This window comes from Papio anubis, chromosome 1 (genome assembly GCF_008728515.1).
Source record: "Papio anubis isolate 15944 chromosome 1, Panubis1.0, whole genome shotgun sequence".
In the NCBI taxonomy this organism is placed as follows: domain Eukaryota; kingdom Metazoa; phylum Chordata; class Mammalia; order Primates; family Cercopithecidae; genus Papio; species Papio anubis.
The window spans coordinates 122,503,814-122,522,972 of record NC_044976.1 but is presented as its reverse complement, the minus strand read 5'-3'; the positions used below and the strand labels follow the sequence as shown (position 1 = coordinate 122,522,972).

At 41.9% G+C, this 19,159-nt stretch overlaps 1 protein-coding gene and 1 long non-coding RNA gene across 2 annotated transcripts in view; both read right to left on the bottom strand.

Annotated features, from left to right (window-relative positions):
* The window catches only part of LOC101018512 (putative neuroblastoma breakpoint family member 7), an 80,428-nt gene extending 72,617 nt beyond the window's left edge, over positions 1 to 7,811 (bottom strand). Inside the window, exon 1 of the mRNA XM_031652795.1 lies at positions 7,651 to 7,811. The gene's annotated coding sequence lies outside the window, so the exon portion shown is untranslated. The remainder of the gene's footprint in view (positions 1 to 7,650) is intronic.
* Positions 7,812 to 11,495: 3,684 nt separating this feature from the next.
* Positions 11,496 to 19,159, bottom strand: part of LOC103875914 — a 45,423-nt gene continuing 37,759 nt past the window's right edge. The window contains exons 3-4 of the long non-coding RNA XR_001893712.3: positions 14,954 to 15,055; positions 11,496 to 12,846 (exon numbers count right to left, since the gene is read on the bottom strand). This is a non-coding gene — a long non-coding RNA (uncharacterized LOC103875914). The remainder of the gene's footprint in view (positions 12,847 to 14,953; positions 15,056 to 19,159) is intronic.

Sequence of the window (19,159 nt, the reverse complement as noted above, 5' to 3'; positions counted from 1 at the left end):
AGCCTGGGCGACAGAGCAAGACTCCGTCTCAAAAAAAATAAATAAATAAATAAAATAAATAAATAAAATAAACTACTTACTTTGGCCTTGTGATCTGATGCAGAAGCATGGAATATAGCATCTATCAATATTTTCTTTCTTGCTATGTCATGTATGTATTTACAAATTTTAACTAATTTTCTCTTTCCCCCTCTATTTTATATAAGATATGCCAGTGATGGTTAACTCTACAATTCAGTCAACACTGAAGATGTTACACAACACTGAGATGGGATCATGTTTGTATTAGTCTGTTTTCACACTGCTGATAAAGACAAACCCGAGACTGGGTAATTTATAAAGAAAAAGGGGTTTAATGGACTCACAGTTCCACATGGCTGGGGAGACCTCACAATCATGGCAGAAGGCAAAAGGTACGTCTTATATGGTGGCAGACAAGAGAGAATGAGAGCCAAGCAAAAGGGGGAACCCCTTATAAAATCACCAGACTTCATGAGACTTATTCACTACTACTAGAACAGTATGAGGAAAACCACACCCATGGTTCAATTATCTCCCACTGGGTCCTTCCCACAGTACGTGGGAATTATGGGAGCTACAATTCAAAATGAGATTTGGGTGGGGACACAGCCAAACCATATCAATGTCAGAACTGAAGGAGGAAATGGAGACCACCTAGAGATCCTAAATTTGGAGATGAACCCAATAACTGATGACACTGGTGCGTGCTCCTTGAGGAAGGGGTGAGAGCATTTTCAGTTACACAAAGCATAGTTACATCATGTTGGATAAGAGAAACTTTTTTTTAAGTTTAAACACAGGGAAAAGGAAATAGGGCAATGTTGGACAACCAAAGGAATGAACTAGAGTGGAAATTTTTTTCTTTTCTTTTGTTTTTTTGGTGATGGGGGAAACCACCTGGCATCTGAATCTCCTTCTTATGTTTAGAAATTCTCCATTCCTAGTAGTTTTGGTAGATGGGAAGAGCCACCTCGCACTATAGAAGCTGAAATAGTAGATCCTCGCTTTCCTGGACTCCATCACTAATAGGAAATAGCAGATGACCTAAATCCTCCAAACAGACACACCCTGCCCCAAACACTGAATTGGAAGTGAGCGCCTCTAAGAGACTTCAGAGAATCCACTGCATTGGCAGGCAGGGCAGAAGGGCAGCAATCCTGAGTTCCTGAGCAATTCTGCTCCTGAGCAGAGGGGCCAGGAGTGCCAATGAGCATTAGTGTCCAGCTACGGGCATTGCCATCTCCACCAGACCAGCTCTGTAACACCAGCTGCAGTCCTGGTGGCTCTCTGGCTTACGCTGTTCCTGTATATTTCCTTTCTAGAGACTCTGTGAGCTATCCAATACCCTATCAGTAAATTCCTATTCTGCTTAAATGTGCCTAATAAATGGGCAACTAAATGTGCAACTGGGCCAGAAGCAGCAGCTCATGCCTGTAATCCCAACATTTTGGGAGGCCAAGGCAAGAGGATCACATGAAACCAGGAGTTTGAGACCAGTCTGGGCAACATAGCAAGACCCCAGCTCTACAAAAAATAAAAATTTTCACCCGGGCATGGGGGTACACGCCTGTAGTACCCATGGGGGTACACACCCAACCTGAGTGACAGAGCAAAGACCCTGTTGCAAAAAAAGAATATATATGTGTGTATATATATAAATAATATATAGTTATATACATAAATAATATATAATTAGTTATATGTATATATAATTGGTTTCTGTTGTTATAAATTAAGAACTCTGGCTGATATAGGTGGATATTATTTCCGGATGTGGAAATTGAGACTTTAGAAAGGTTAAGTGACCTACAAATAAGACATAGCTAAGGCGTGGTAGGGTTGGGTTTGAATTCAGGCCTGTTTGTCTCTCTTGTCTGTGCTCTTTCCTTAGCATTCTGCAATACCCAGAACTAAAATGTTTTCCTCTATGAAGAAAAATTGCTCAAGTCAACAATGCTGTCAAATTAACATAGAAAAACGTCATGCACAACATTTTAATGGAAGATTGGGAAAAAATCTTTTTTTTCCAACAACATTTCCCAAATTCTGCTTATCAAAGTCAACCACCAGAGTAGAAAACATTGGAATTCAATACTTCCATCCTCTTCAAAACAAAATCTGTTTCCTTTCTCCGCCAGAGCATGCTCGAAAAAAATGTTCCTAAGAGCTGCTAAGAAAATGTTAAAGGACAGTATCTTTTTTCCTCCTGCTATGAAGTGGAAACAATCCTTTAAATAATTAATTGACTAAAGGGGCATAACTCTAGGAAGACTCAGGTTCCTGTCTTATTATTAAACAATTGAGGGAGGTGCACAAATTCCAAATGAACAAGGCCAGCTGTTTCACAGAACACCGAGTTGGCTAGGTAGCTGTTTTAATCAGAACACCACCCTGCCTTGTCCTTGGAGATCTTCGGACTGCTTGATCTTACACACAGTAGGCACCCAATAAATACTTACTGAATGAATGCATTTTCACCATTCCTGTATTAAGAGTTCCAAGCTATCTAACACGGAGTTCAGATCAAAAGTAGACGGAGGATCTGAAAAGTAGAAATTACTTCCATCTTTTTAGAAGGCAAATTCATTTTTCTCAATGCCCCAAATTCCATTCCCTTATGTTGTCACTGCTGAAGATGAGCTGGACACAAATTAAGCATGACCAACAGGGCCAGACTTTCTTTCTAAAGGATCCCTAGAAAAGCAGAGAATTCTGTGGGACTGGGATTAAAAAAAAAAAAATCTGGCCCAGAAGAGAGGGTGTGTCAGTAACCGATGCCTGCTCTGAACGAATTCACACTAACAGAATTAGGCTTGCTATTTTCTTATCCCTGAACTAAAAAGAAGCGCAAGACCTAGAATTCTCAGTGTCTACGATTCTACTCTACTTACCCCAGGGAAACCATTTATATTAGATACATATTTTCATCTCTTCCAGGATCAATGTTCAGTGGCTCAGAAGACAAAATCTATGACTTACCTAGCACCACAAGCACCAACTCCTATTCCTTGTCTTTGAAAAAATCTTTCCCTGGAGGCATAAAGTAGGCAGACTAATACACCCCTCTCCCAAAGGTGTCCTCATTCTGAGAGAATCTGTGAATATATTACCTTACACGTCAAAAGAGACTTTGCAGGCCAGGCGCGGTGGCTCATGCATGTAATCCTAGCACTTTGGGAGGCCAAAGTGGGTGGATCACCTGAGGTCAGGAGTTCAAGACCAGCCTGGCCAACGTAGTGAAATTCTGTCTCCACTAAAAATACAAAAATCAGCCGGGTGTGGTGGCACCCTCCTGTAATCCCAGCTAGTTGGGAGACTGAGGCAGGAGAATTGCTTGAACCCACGAGGCAGAGGTTGCAGTGAGCCAAGATCGCGCCACTGTACTCCAGCCTGGGCAACAGAGTGAGACTCCGTCTCAAAAAAAAAAAAGAGTCTTGGTTAAGGTGAAGGATCTTCAGATAGGAGATTTTCCTAGATTATCTGAGTAAACCCAATCTTGTCACTGTTAGTCCTTAAAAGCAGAGAAACTTTCCTGGCTGGGTTAGAGAGACGAGAGGGGAGACAAAGGAGAGAGTTGAAGGGTGAGAGGGATGCAACCTACTGTTGCCAATTCTGAACGTGGAAAAAGAAGTCATGAGTTAAGGAACACTGATGGCCTTTAGAACAGCCCTCAGCTGACAGCCAGCAAGGAATCAGGGATCATAGCTGCTCAGCAGCAAAGAATTCAATTCTGCCAAAAACTGAAATGAGCAAGGAAACAGATCCTCCCTTAGAGCCTCCAGAGAGGAATGCAACTCTATGGATACCTGGATTTTAGCCCATTGAGACTACATCAGACTCCTGGTCTATAGAACTATAAGAAAATAAATGTGTTGTTTAAACTGCTCAACTTGTGTTGTTATCGCAACAATAGAAAACTAATTCAAGATATAAGCCTCCACCTGAGAGTTAATTATTCACTCCCCATTCAAGTTCACTTTAGAAACAAATATACAGGCAAGCCAAGGGAAGGGAGCCTGTTTCTGTTGTTGCTGTTTGATTTCTCATCTGTTTTCCTCACCACCTATTAAAGTCCCTGAGTCCCTCTGGAGTGACTGCTAGTACCATCTTTCCTGTGTGAAATTACTCAAGAATGAGTGGGCCACTGGGGTGTCGTAGGTCAGTATCTGGGCTCACAAAGAGGGCAGTTTCTCGGAGAACGTAGGAACTAGTTGGGGTCCTTGAGGTCATCTAGCTGAATCTCCTTGTTTCATAGCAGAGGAAACAGTTGCTCAGAGAGTTCAGATGACTTCCCCAAGAACATACAGCAGGCTGTGTCAGAGCTGAGACTCTAAACCCAGTCTTTTGGCTTCCACTTCAGGGCTTGGTTTCCAACACACTGGTGGGTCGCAGCCCTGGATGTGCACTGAATCACCTAAGGAACTTTTTAAAAAACACCCAGAGATTCTGGCCTCTCCCCTAGAGATTCTGAATCACTTGGTCTGGGATGAGGCCCAAATCTGTATTATTTTTTAAAAGCTCTCCTATTCTAATGTGCTATACACAGTGTCTAAATTTTGGCTCGCTCTCAGCACACACTAAATTCTACTTAAAGGTCCAGATTAATGACAATAAATGCCCCATATAACAAAGAAATCAGTACCAGTTTTATTCCTGGTTACTATAGGCTTTTATTAGATGTGAAGTAAAAGCAAAATATCCCCCTGAGTTTCCACATGTGCTTTCCTAAAAGAAGTTCTTTTCCGCGTGCTTGTTTACCTTGTGAGAGGGAACATTTTGCCACTTAAAATTTCTGGCATCCAACTCCATTTCCTGCCCCTAGCCCTATGCTGTTAATGATTCTTTTTCCTCTCAGTCTTGTCAACCTAAATAACAGACAGAAAGAGGCTATCTAAAAGAAAAATGACACTAATTCAGAAATGGGCATTGCCATGAGAATATACATCCCATAGTAAACTGTGCGTATTCAGGGAGGTAAAAGAAGACAAAGATTTTTAAAAAATGGATTACATAACTGTTTTGAATCGAGAATCAATTAACCTTGGCTACAAGGATCAATAACAAGGGTGGCACCAGTGACCTCCACAGAAGTATTTGTGCAAGGTTGTGGTTTTTGCAGTATTTGGTGATAGTTCTTATTATCAGGCACCGGTGCAGGAGAACCCTCTCTTTATAGCCTTCCCTGGCTCAATTCATCAGGGTTTTTAACAAAAGGCACTTCATTTTGATTCTGACAACTTTCACATTTCCCCTTTTTAATCAAGATCTTTCTCCAAAAGCATTGCTGATCAGTTATCCTGTAGTTAGGTTTTGATTGTCCCCTCAGTGTGTCTCAAGTTATTGGTCTGGTCCTATGTGGGAGGGAGTGATTGGCAACTGGGAATCAGTGTCAAAAACCCTTTTAGACATATTTGAGCAATAAAGGAAGCTTGGAGGGAGTAGCTCTCAGGCTAAGTCTACCTGGAGTCCATTGCTAAGTTTAATTTTGTCTGTTCCATAGGTATTGGCTATAACCTTAAAATGCTGGGCCAGGCTGGGCACAGTGGCTCACACCTGTAATCCCAGCACTTTGGGAGGCTGAGGTGGGTGGATCACCTGAGGTCAGGAATTCAAGACCAGCCTGGCCAACATGGTGAAACCCTGTCTCTACTAAAAATACAAAAATTACCATTTTTTTTAATTGGCGGGTGCCTGTAATCCCAGCTACTAGGGAGGCTGAAGCAGGAGAATTGCTTGAACCTGTGAGGCGGAGGTTGCAGTGAGCCAAGAACATGCCATTGCACCCCAGCCTGGGTGACAGAGCAAGACTCTGTCTCAAGAAGAAAAAAAAAATCCTGGGCCAACATTATTCTGTGAGGAGTTGTACTTTTATAGAAATTTAACAAGTAGCAGGCACTAAATTTAAAAATAAAAATACAAAGTTAAATTAACAGTAATATGATCATCTCAGTTTGAACAATAGGTTTGAGCCATGAACCTAGACTTACAGGCAACCAATTGCATGAATCAAATGGCTATGGGGAGTTAGGTAAGCCCTGTTGTAACCATGTGGTCTATTTTCTTATTTTGTGTATATGGTTCTAAACTTTCTCAGAGAAATTTATCCAGATATAGCATGTAGTATTAGTAATAGTACAAGACATTTCACTATTTAACCAATAGATAATGTAAAATAATCTTACTATCTAGTATCCCACGACTGGGTTGAGCTAAAGCAGAGAGTGAGCAACAGTTGTATTAGAGATGCTGCCAGAGTTACCTACTAGGTAAAGAACCCCTTTGGTCAGGTTTTGTCGAGTTACCAGCAGAATCCACTGATTGTGAAATTTCAATTACGCCATCAACCTGTCAAGTGAAAAAGCGGGATTAAGAGGGCATTAAGGCCGGGCGCGGTGGCTCAAGCCTGTAATCCCAGCACTTTGGGAGGCCGAGACGGGCGGATCACGAGGTCAGGAGATCGAGACCATCCTGGCTAACACGGGGAAACCCCGTCTCTACTAAAAAATACAAAAAACTAGCCGGGCGAGGTGGCGGGCGCCTGTAGTCCCAGCTACTCAGGGGGCTGAGGCAGGAGAATGGCGTAGACCCGGGAGGCGGAGCTTGCAGCAGTGAGCCGAGATCCGGCCACTGCACTCCAGCCTGGGCAACAGAGCGAGACTCCGCCTAAAAAAAAAAAAAAAAAAAAAAAAGGCATTAAGAGGGATAAGAGCATCATTATGATATGGATTCTGGTTCCAATGTCTTGGAGAAAGCTGTCTGCAGTGGGAAGCTGTCAACTTCTTGTCCTGCTTTGCAGTTTGAATGTCTCTGGTTATGGCATCAGACAACTTGGGGGATTTTCTGTGTGGCTCATAAATCAGGCATGAGACTTGTCCCTTAAAATGTATCTAGTTTCGCCGGGCGCGGTGGCTCAAGCCTGTAATCCTAGCACTTTGGGAGGCCGAGACGGGCGGATCACGAGGTCAGGAGATCGAGACCATCCTGGCTAACACGGTGAAACCCCGTCTCTACTAAAAAAATACAAAAAACTAGCCGGGCGAGGTGGCTGGCGCTTGTAGTCCCAGCTACTCGGGAGGCTGAGGCAGGAGAATAGCGTAAACCCGGGAGGCGGAGCTTGCAGTGAGCTGAGATCCGGCCACTGCACTCCAGTCTGGGCGACAGAGCGAGACTCCGTCTCAAAAAAAAAAAAAAAAAAAAGTATCTAGTTTCAGCTTATAGAGCTTCAGGAAAAGAACAGTTCCATTTTTAGTAATTCAGTGGAAGAAAGTTGGATTGGAAGAATCTAGAATAATTTAGGATCCAGTCCAGTCTACAGGTAAATAATGAAAACTAAAATACAATGTACAGGGCTACAATAACAAGTGTATTAAAACATTTTTTAAGAAAACATAAACTTTTCTCTCCATAGTTATCCTGATCGCTACAAAGGTAATCAGAGTAAGACAAATTTGTTTATAAAAAAATTTAGTTTTATCAAATTTTTGTAGCATGAATAGTGATTGGTCACATAGAAATCTCAGATTTAAAACCTCTCAAGGTTAGAAAGCCAAACCAAGGCAGACTTTAGATTTTGCCTACTGTCCTAAGGTTCCTGGGCCTTCCAGGAAGTCACAATTTTTATTCACTCACTGTAAGGCTGGGAACTCTTGAAGTCAGGCATTTCATGTACATTCCCAAATAACGATATTCCATTGAAAGCCTTGGAATAACCAGTGTTTCCAATTGTATCCTGTTATAAAAAGAGAGCAAACTGTTATTGAACTTAAGCAAAGAACCATATTGCCATTAAAAAAAAAAAAAAGAATATTCATGAATAGTTTCTGAATTGTGGAGGGATCAAGTAGAAAGAAAAAGTAAATGCTTTTACTTCTTTTTTTTTTTTTTTTTTTTTTTTTTGAGATGGAGTCTCACCCTGTTGCCCAGGCAGGAGTGCAGTGGTGGGATCTGGGCTCACTGCAAGCTCCGCCTCCTGGGTTCATGCGATTCTCCTGCCTCAGCCTCCCAGTGGCTGGGTTTACAGGTGCTTGCCACCACGCCCGGCTAATTTTTTGTATTTTCAGTAGAGACGGGGTTTCACCGTGTTAGCCAGGATGGTCTCGATCTCCTGACCTCGTGATCCGCCCACCTCGGCCTCCCAAAGTGCTGGAATTACAGGCGTGAGCCACCGCGCCCGGCCAATGCTTTTAGTTTTGTTTATAAAAGTATACCTTGGCCAGGCATGGTGGCACACGCCCATAATCCCAGCACTTTGGGAGGCCGAGGCAGGTGGATCACCTGAGGTCAGGCGTTTGAGATCAGCCTGGCCAACATGGTGAAACTCCGTCTCTACTAAAAATACAAAAAATTAGCCGAGTGTGGTGATAGGCGCCTGTAATCTCAGCTACTCCGGAGACTGAGGCAGGAGAATTGCTTGAGCCTGGGAGGTGGAGGTTGCAGTGAGCCAAGATCATGCCACTGCACTGGCAACAAATGCAGCCTGGGCAACAAGAGTGAAATTCTATCTCAAAAAAAAAAAAAGTATACCTTGAAATTACTGCAAACTATAGATAATTTAAGAGAAAAAGTCTTTTTAAATGTGGAAAACAAAACATTTAAGTATTTCATTCAATAAAACATTTTTTAAAAATTTAAGTAAAGAACGAACAATGTTTCAAATAAAACATATAAAAACATCTTTACCAGTTATTTAATCTCATGTATTAGTTTTCATTTTGCTTGATCTTGATTAGCAGTTTCAAATCAGTTTTTTCATTTGAGTTTTGGAAATTTTTACTTACTCCACTGGTAAGATCTTAAAGTTATCAGAAACGTGTATTAACGAATACTTGTTAGAGTCTTTTCCATTAATCTGATCATAGATGCCTTTAGAAAAAAATTAAAACAATGATTACAAATGACAAAAACCTTAGATTAGCCATGATTAAAAATTCGATGAGAGTTCATAATTGACAAGGAAATTTAGTTATTTTTGTGACATACATACATAATAGCCAGAATTATGGCTGAAGACATAGTAAATGTTTAAGAATTTTATACAAATTTTGAACATTCATATCAATAATATGCCCATAAGTGTAACTGAAAGAAGAATCCAGCATCACTTATTATTTGACAATGTTTTCCACATAATTCAGCGTCTCAAATAAGCCTGATTTAGTTTAATATTTCTCTTTTATAAACCTTTGAGACATTCCAGGACTCTCTGAAACATCTCAACATTAGTTTGAGGTCAAGAAAGACTTAATTTAGAAATTGATCCTGGGGAAGCCTGCCAAAGATGCCAAAAGGTTTAAAATACCTTATCAAAACAGGATCACAGATTACTGTAAAATATTAGTCATTTATTTAACCAGAGTGATAATCAAAAGACTTCAAAAGCAATACATAAATTTACATGAATGCCAAAAAAACTCTTTTTAACCACAGTTCTCCTAAGTAATAAAAAGTAATAATAAAAGCAACATGAAAGAGAAGGAATTATCTGGATAAAACATAAAATCTTTGTTTCTTGGGCCAGTTACCAAAAAGGTAAATAAAAACCTCCTACAATGTGACTGCTTCTCCTTCTGGGAAGCTCATTTAGATAACCTGGAAGTCAAACCTGATGAAAAGGTGTTTTAATTTCATTGGACATAGGAAGAGTGTGTGTCCAAGGTTATGAGTGTGCACCATATTACAGATGAATGCAGACAAGAATACCAGTACATTGAGCGTGGGAATACATGATTCTTAGTAAAAGCATGGAAAATCACCTGGTCACATGTAATAATTCAGACACAAGAGAAAAGCCAAGAGTACAGAATCAAGTTCTATTAAAAAAACATTGCTGTAAACTGTAAAGTTGCAATCCAGAAGATGACTAAAAAAAAAACCAAAAACCAAAAAACAAACAAACAGATTTCAGATTTAAATTAAAACCTCTTGCAAATATTACTAAGAGCAGATTAATACTTTAAGAAAACCTTGATGTTTTAACATAGGGGACCAAATTATAGTTTTGTATCAGTGTATTTATACATACTTTTAAAATCAGGCTGGGTGCAGTAGTTCATGCCTGTAATCTCAGCACTTTAGGAGGCCAAAGTGGGTGAGTCACCTAGGGTCAGGAGTTCGAGACCAGCCTGGCCAACATGGTGAAACCCCCATCTCTGCTAAAAATACAAAAATTTAACTGGGTGTGGTGGCACGTGCTTGTAATTCTAGCTACTTGGGAGGCTGAGGCATGAGAATCACTTGAACCTGGGAGGCAGAGGTTACAGTGAGCCGAGATCATACCACTGCACTCCAGCCTGGGCGACAGAGCAAAATTCTGTCTCAAAAAAAAAAAAAAATCAAAGCTCAATCTTTAGAAAGACTTATAAATAATTCCCTTTTAATTATAGCCAACTTTATCACATACAAAGTTTCTTTAATAAATTCATCCTTCATAAATCTTCCACATTAGTTTTGTCTTATACTTCCTTTTTTAAATAACCAGTCATTTTACTTTAGGACAAAATTTTACCATCGATGATGCTTTCTCATACAAAATTATTCTCTTTTATTTTTAACCTTCTTTACCAAAAATGTATCTTCATATTTGTAACTTTTTTTTACATCTGTGTCTCTCATACTTACTGGCTTCTTTTAATCTTGTTTTTATTTCTTTTTTAAACTTACTTTTTGAAACAACCTTAAATAATGTCTGAATTTAGACAAAACTACTTTTTAATAAACAACACATTTTTATACTTCTATTTTTTAATAAAAAATTAGAAAAAAAATATATGTATTGGATTTTTTTTTTTTTTTTTGGAAACAAGGTTTTACTCTATCACACAGGCTGCAGTGCAGTGGTATAATCACAGTTCACTGCAACCTCAACCTGGGCTCAGACAGTCCTCCTGCCTCAGCCTCCCAAGTAGCTGAGACCACCAGCATGTGGCACCACGCCTGGCTAATTTTTAAATTATTTATAGAGACAGGATCTCCCTATGTTGCCCAGCCTGGTCTTGAACTCCTAGGTGCAAGTAATCCTCTCGCATCAGGCTCCCAAAGTGCAGGTACAAGCATGGGCCACCATATCTGGCCAGAATTGTTAAATCTTAATAACATTAATTTTTAGCAAAAACCTAGGAAGCAAGACATTTTGAACTGTCACATACATTTTATAGACAGGAACCACTGTATAATTTTTAGAAACATGTTTTTCTATATATTAATAAGCCCAAATATATTTAGTCTAGTCTTTTTATTAAATTTTAAAAGCCAGCTGGGCACAGTGGCTTTTGCCTATAATTTCAGCACTTTGGGAGGCCCAGGTGGGCAGATCACTTGAGCTCAGGAGTTTGAGACCAGCCTGGGTGACATGGTGAAAACCCCGTCTCCACTAAAAATACAAAAAATTAGCTGGGCATGGTGACAAGCACCTGCAGTCCCAGCTACTTGGGAGGCTGAGGTGGGAGGACTATTTGAGCCCAGAAGGCAGAGGGTGCAGTGAGCTGAGATTGCACCACTGCACTCTAGCCTGGGTGAGAGAGCCAGACTTCGTCTCAAAAGAAAAGAAGCCAAGAACAAACTTATATTTATGTTCAACAATTTGTGTTTTAGTATTTTATCTTATCTGGAAATGACCCAGGCATTTAATGAATATGTATTACTTAATTTGATGTAACATAACTTTCAGATTCTAAATTACATGAAAAATTTATTTAAAAATGTTTATCCTATTATGTTTACCTAATTTAATTATTGTTAGCAATTATACCTAGATTACTTATGAAAACTGAGCTATTAGACAAAGCTAGTCATCATTTCAAGCTTTTGTTGTTGTCATTAACTAGTTTTACAGTATGTGAATTTCAGGTATTCATCTAAGTAAGAACTTTACAGTTAAACATGGGTATTTTGCTTTTGCTGAAAACAAGATAACAAAAATTTTGCTGATAATAGCTGCTTTATTAAATTAACAATATTAAATTCGTCTTATTTATTAAAGAGTTACACAAAGATCATTTTATTTTTAGACTAGATATACAGTTGTATAAACTTTGTGTCAAAACCTGACCCCTTAAAACATTTAGTAGAGACAAATATAAAACTTTCTAATCAGTAAACTCAGTCAAAAACATATGCTGACAATTCTGAAGACATTTCTATTTTTATTTTATCAACAGAATTAAAACTAGCATATTTATCAAAGATTTATTTAAGTCACATGAACTAAAATGCATTTAGGTTAGTTACTATATATTTTAACAATTTATATGAGCATTCACTTATCTGAGCCAATCTGAATAGAATTTCTTAAGGGAATTCTACTGACTACATCAGGTTTTACCATGTAGATACAACACAGAAAATAATAAATCTACATATGTGTAAGCACATCTAAACACAAAGATTTTACGGCTTTTATTTCAGGATTTTAGTCATAGGACAGTAAAACATAGTAATACAAACCCACCCGTTATGGAGGAAACGTTAAATATTAAATTTGAACTCAATTGAACATGGACACAAACAACAGTCACCAAGTCCTAAAACAGGTTGTGTGAGCCCCTTGAGGTTTTCATACAGCGCTGTTACAGAGAAATCTCTATTTTGATCTATTCCTATATGTTAGTTATTGAAAAACAACAGACAATGACAAAAACAAGTTGACTTCTTTGTGTTCCTTGAGCCCAGTTGCGAAGGGCCCTCCTGACTCTTATAAAAAGAGATAGGGTCCCTGACTGCACCAAAGCTTCATGAGACCGCTTCTCGTCTGTGCACAGATGAGTGGCAAACTCTGGAGCCCAGGCTGTTGCTTCCCAGTCTGGTGGTGAATCCTCCACTGTCTGGCGACTGTAAACACATATATATTTATATATCTTTTCCCTTCTCCCCTTCCCATTGCAATTTGCTTATTATATCAATTTACTTATTATATCATTTGCTTATTATATCATTTGTAAAATCTCTTTTACCCCCTTTTTTGTCTCAAATGAGTTTAGGGGGTTAAATTTTTAAATGTTTACATTTTAGCTAGAACTGGCTGAAGAGTATAAGAAACCAAAATTTCCAAGCAGCCTTGAATTAGTAACAGCCTATCTTTTGTTTGTCAGTCTGGTTAGCTTGAGTAGTTAATGTAGTTGAGGAAGCATTTTAGAAAAAGTTATTTGTAGGTTTTTTCCTAGCTATTTCTGCCCCTGCATGGCAGATTAATTTTTTTTTATGCCAGAGAGAGTTACCTTATATTATTGCTCAAGATTTTTACCTGTTCAACCTATGAGCCTAACTTTTATAAACATTTATTTAGTTTATTTCTTTCAGAATAGCAATCCTTCAATTAACTGTTTCATTACTCTAAGCAATTCTTAGCCAAATTTACGTTTTCAAAAGGTTTGACTCTTAGGTGTCTAGGTTATTTATTTCCATAGAGCTATTGTAATTTGTAAAGTCATTAATTTGAAAGTCTTTTAAGACTTCTTTTTTTATGCTGGCTGGAATGTCAAAAGCAGTGAATAATACCAGCAGAAAAGTCAGCAGATTCAAAGTAGGCAGAAAAAAATAGAGAACTTAGAAGGCCCTACATGTTAGCTCTATAGTTGCAGGCAGTTTAAAAACTAAGCTTAGAGAGTTCAAATAATGTTCCTTGAGCTCTGAATTTTTCTTGATGTAATTTTCCATCAGTTTAAAAAATGTGCTCAGCCAGGCGTGGTGGCTCATGCTTGTAATCTCAGCACTTTGGGAGGCCGAGGTGGGCAGATCACGAGGTCAGGAGTTCGAGACCAGCCTGGCCAATATGGTGAAACCCCATCTCTACTAAAAATACAAAAATTAGCCGGGTGTGGTGGTGCACACCTGTAGTCCCTGCTCCTTGGGAGGCTGAGTCAGAAGAATTGCTTGAACCCGGGAGGCGGAGTTTGCAATAAGCCGAGATCATGCCACTACACTCCAGCCTGGGCGACACAGTAAGACACCATCTCAAAAAAAAAAAAAAAAAAACTGTGCTCAAAAATGAGCCATAAGTTTTGAATGTATAGCCAGCTGCAGTACTAAAGGGTTTGATATGCTTTTGAATCTTGAAGACCCTGTTCCATTTCTTATTAATCTCTCCAGAGCAAAGAAAATCTTATAAACCCTGTCAGAAAATACCAGGAGTTTGGACTGGTGCTTTGATGGTGGTGACCACCATAGTGGCTTTCCATTCCATCTTGTTTCCACCATATAGAATATTTATTTTTTGCTCTTGAAAGATGTTCAGAAATAGGAGTTAGGGGCTTTGGAGGGTGGGGTGGGAATTTAAAAGCCAAATCATTTACAGATACATATAACAAAACCAGATGAAACCAAAATAAAAGTTCTCACAAACACTTTAAGCCAGGCATGCCAACCAAAAAAACATACTGAACCAAAATTGAAATCAAAGAACAAAAAATGAATTCACAAGAAAAGACACATCTCACAGACAGAATGTAATTCTGGTGAAGCCATAGTACTTTCCAAAGGACATGGCTTGACAAGAAAGTCTTCTATAGTCCTAAGACGGATCCAAGGTCCTTTACTTAAAGCAGCCTTATAACCAAACAGATCCTGAATAAAGTCAAAAGAACCCATTCAGCCAGGCGTGCTGGCTCGCGCCTGTAATCTCAGCACTTTGGGAGGCTGAGGCGGGTGGATCACGAGGTCAGGAGATCAAGACCATCCTGGCCAACATGGTGAAACCCCATCTCTACTAAAAAATACAAAAAATAGCTGGGCGTGGTGGCGCATGCCTATAACCCCAGCTACTCGGGAGGCTGAGGCAGGAGAATTGCTTGAACCAGGGGGTCGGAGGTTGCATCGAGCACCACTGCACTCCAGCCTGGCGACAGAGCAAGACTCCATCTCACAAAAAAAAAGAACCCATCAAAGGGAGAGAGTTGGATAATCCAAAAGAGAAGTCAGCAGGGCAGAACAGGTGACTCACACAAGCAAAGAGCTCGGTCAGAACTGCACTCAATTCCAGAGTCTGCGGATCCATCTGCGGTGAGCTCGCTTTGGTCTTGCTTCTGGCACCAGTTATGTCAACCTAAATAACAGACAGAAAGAGGCTCTCTAAAAGAAGACAAGGCCCACCTAGAAGCAGCTTCTCAGCTCCTTCTCGAGTCTCTATGTGGTTCCACTTGCCTGCCTCCACTTCTGCCTCCACCATGTCTGCCAGGGTGATCTGGAAGTCTTACAGGGTGTCCCCCTTGGCCCCAGGGCCCTCAGCAGCTGCTCCTACATGAATGGGCTGGTTCCTGCAGCAGCTCCTGGAGCTCCTTCCAAACGGGCAGCAGCAGCTTCCGGGGTGGCTGGGTGTCAGCATGGGTCTGGGTGGAGGCTATGCCAGGGCCAGTGGTATGGGAGGCATCACAGCTGCCATGGTGAACCACAGCCTGCTAAGTCCCTTATGCTGGAGGTGGACCTCAACATCCAGGCGTCAGCACCCATGAGAAGGAGCAGGTCAAGACCCTCAACAAGTTTGCCTCCTTCATCAACAATGTGGAGTTCCTGGAGCAACAGAACAAGATGCTGAAGACCAAGTGGAGCCTCCAGCAGCAGCAGAGGAGGCTGGGAGCAACATGGACAGCATGTTCCATAGCTACATCAACAACCTTGGGTGGCAGCTGGACACTTTGGGCCAGGAAAAGCAGAGGCTGCCGGAGGACTTCAAGAAGTAGGAGGATGAGACTGATAAGCCAACAGAGATGGAGAATCAACCTGTCCTCATCAAGAAGGACGCACATGAAGCTTAAGTGAACAAGGTAGAGCTGGAGTCTCGCTTGGGAGAGCTGACTGATGAGATCAGCCTCCTCAGGCAGCTGTATGAAGAGGAGACCCCCAGACTCGGACACATCCATGGTCCTGTCTATGGCCAAAAGCCACACGCTGGACGTGGACAGTGACATGGCTAAGTCCCCAAGTGGGAGGAGATGACCGAAGCAGCTGGGCGAGGCTGAGAGGGCACCAGATCTAAGTGTGAGGGGTTGCAGACACTGGCCGGGAAACACAGGAATGCCCTGTGGTGCACGAAGAGATCTCCGAGATTAACCCAAACATCATTTGGCTCCAGCTGAGACTAAGGGCCTCAAAGGCCAGAGGGCTTCCCTGGGGGCCACCATCGCAGAGCCGAGCCGCATGGGTAGCTGGCTATTAAGGAGCCAGTGCCACACTGGCAAAGCTGGAGGCCACCCTGCAATGGGTCAAGCACAGCATGACATAGCAGGTACGTGAGTGCCAGGAGCTGATGAACACCAGGCTGGCCCTGGACACTGAGGTCACCACCTACGGGAAGCTGCCGGAGGACAAGGACAGCAGCCTGGAGTCTGGGATGCAGAACATGAGTATCTATACAAAGACCACCAGTGGCTGCTCAGGTGGGCTGAGCTCAGCCTACTGGGCCTCACAAGCTCTGGACTCAACCACGGCCTGGGCTCCAGCTTTGGCTGTGGCAAGAGCTCCAGCTCCTTCAGCCACACCAGCTCCTCCAAGGCCGTGGTTTTGAAAAAGATCCAATAACAAGCTGGTGTCCAGCCCTCTGCTGTCCTGCCCCAGTGAACGGCCATGGCAGCCCCTCCCAGCCTCCTGCTCCTGTGGCTGCCCCAGAGCCTATAGGGGAGGCCACTGTGTAAGGAAGCAAGGGGAACAGGAGACCCACCTGATGCTCAGCCCTATCCTCCCCTGGGGTACCCCCTCTTGCCCATACCCCCAACTAAAAAACAATTCGATTTTTTTTTTCCAAAATAAAGTAACAGGCCGGGCGCGGTGGCTCAAGCCTGTAATCCTAGCACTTTGGGAGGCCGAGACGGGCGGATCACGAGGTCAGAAGATCGAGACCATCCTGGCTAACACGGTGAAACCCCGTCTCTACTAAAAAATACAAAAAACTAGCCGGGCAAGGTGGCGGGCGCCTGTAGTCCCAGCTACTCGGGAGGCTGAGGCAGGAGAATGGCGTGAACCCGGGAGGCGGAGCTTGCAGTGAGCTGAGATCCGGCCACTGCACTCCAGCCCGGGCGACAGAGCCAGACTCCGTCTCAAAAAAATAAAAATAAAAAAAAAATAAAGTAACAGCTAGCTCTGAAAAAAAGAAGGAGGAGGAGAAAGGGAGGAGGAGGAGGAAGAGAAGGAGGACGAGGAGAAAAAGAAACAAATAAGGAAAGAGAAAAGAAAACGAGGTCAGGCAGTGAGTGGCTCACACCTACGGCCTCTAATCCCAGTACTTCAGGAGGCCAAGGCAGTAGGATTGCTTGTGGCCAACAGTTGGAGGTCAGCCTGAGGTGGCACACCCTGCAGTCTTAGCTATTCGGAAGGGCAAGTGAGAGGATAGCTTGAGCCCAGCAGTTCAAGGTTGCAGTGAGCTATGATGTGCCATTGCACTCCAGTCTGGGTGACAGAGCAAGACCATGTTTCAAAATAAATAAATTATATTATATCATATTTATTTGGGAATGGGCATTGCAATAGGAATGCACATGCCATAGTAAACGTGCATATTCAGGGAGGTAAAGGAAGATAAAGATTTTTAAAGGATAAAAGAGGGGGATTACATATTTGTTTTGAATCAATTATCCTTGGCTACAAGGATCAATAACACTAGTGGCACCAGTCCCAGGTTGGACAGGCAGTTGCTGGCAGATGTCCTCACAAAAGTATTTTTTTGTGTTAAGTTTGCGATGGCTTTTGTGCAAGATTGTGGTTTTTGCAGATTCTTTTCTAACAGTTCTCGTTATCAGGCATTTGTGCATGAGAACCTTCCCCAGCTCCATTTGTGAAAATTTTTAACACAAGCGACTCAATTTTGATTCTTTTTTTTTTTTTTTTTTTTTGAGACAGAGTCTTCCTCTGTAACCCAGGCTGGAGTGCAGTGGTGCGAACTTGGCTCACTGCAACCTCTGCCTCCCGGATTCAAGCAATCTTCCTCCTGCCTCAGCCTCCGGAAGAGCTGGGACTACAAGCAGGCGCCATCACGCCCAGCTAATTTTTTGTATTTTTAGTAGAGACAGGGTTTCACCATATTAGGCAGGATGGTCTCCAACTCCTGACCTTGTGATCCGCCCACCTTGGCCTCCCAAAGTGCTGGAATTATAGGCGTTAGCCGCCACGCCCGGACTCAATTTTGATTCTTATAACTTTTACAATACCTTGAGGGACTAAAGTCCCTCCCCAAGCTCCACCCCCAAGGATTGACAGACCCTGTATCTAGTCTCCCAGTACCGCCCCTGCTGGTCTGAATCACCTTTGGCCTCCATGGACAGACACCCTCCATGCTGTGCTGACCTGCAGCAATCTCAGCCTTCCCCATTGCAGCCCACCTCCCCGCCGCACCCGACTTGCTCCCTGAAGGTCTGCTTCTAGAACTGGCCCCACAGTGATGTGGGGCTGTTGGTGTCCTTGAAGGCAGCAATTGTACATAGAAAAAATTATTTGCAAAATTTTTATTTTTAAAATTAATATTTGACTTATTAAAATTAAATTTAAGAAACCCAGGTTTGGCCGGACGCGGTGGCTCACGCCTGTAATCCCAGCACTTTCGGAGGCCGAGGTGGGCGGATCACGAGGTCAGGAGATCAAGACCATCCTGGCTAACACAGTGAAACCCCGTCTCTACTAAAAAAAAAAAAATACAAAAAATTAGCCGGGCGTGGTGGCAGGCGCCTGTAGTCCCAGCTACTCAGGAGGCTGAGGCAGGAGAATGACGTGAACTTGGGAGACGGGGCTTGCGGTGAACCGAGATCGTGCCACTGTACTCCAGCCTGGGCGACAGAGCGAGACTCCGTCTCAAAAAAAAAAAAACAAACAAAAAAAGAAACCCAGGTTTTTCATCTTTTTGTACCTTAAGTATAAATTTTCATATCCTACTTTTTAATCAAGCAAAACTCAACAATCACTTTTAAAGAGTGCCTTTCATAATAATCAAATGCCCTTAAATGTTATAAAACTGATGTTGAAGATTTAGTATATATATTTTTCTGATTAAACAGAGCTTTCATTTGGCTCTTGAGTCACCGTAATGTCACCATGCCGATTCATCAGATCCTTCACACCTTATAAAATTATGTTGTTAATTTCTGCACTTGATTGTATGACTTGGGTTGACTGAAATCGCTATTCTTTTCACTTTTTCCTTCCTTGGCAGGCCCATAACTTGCAA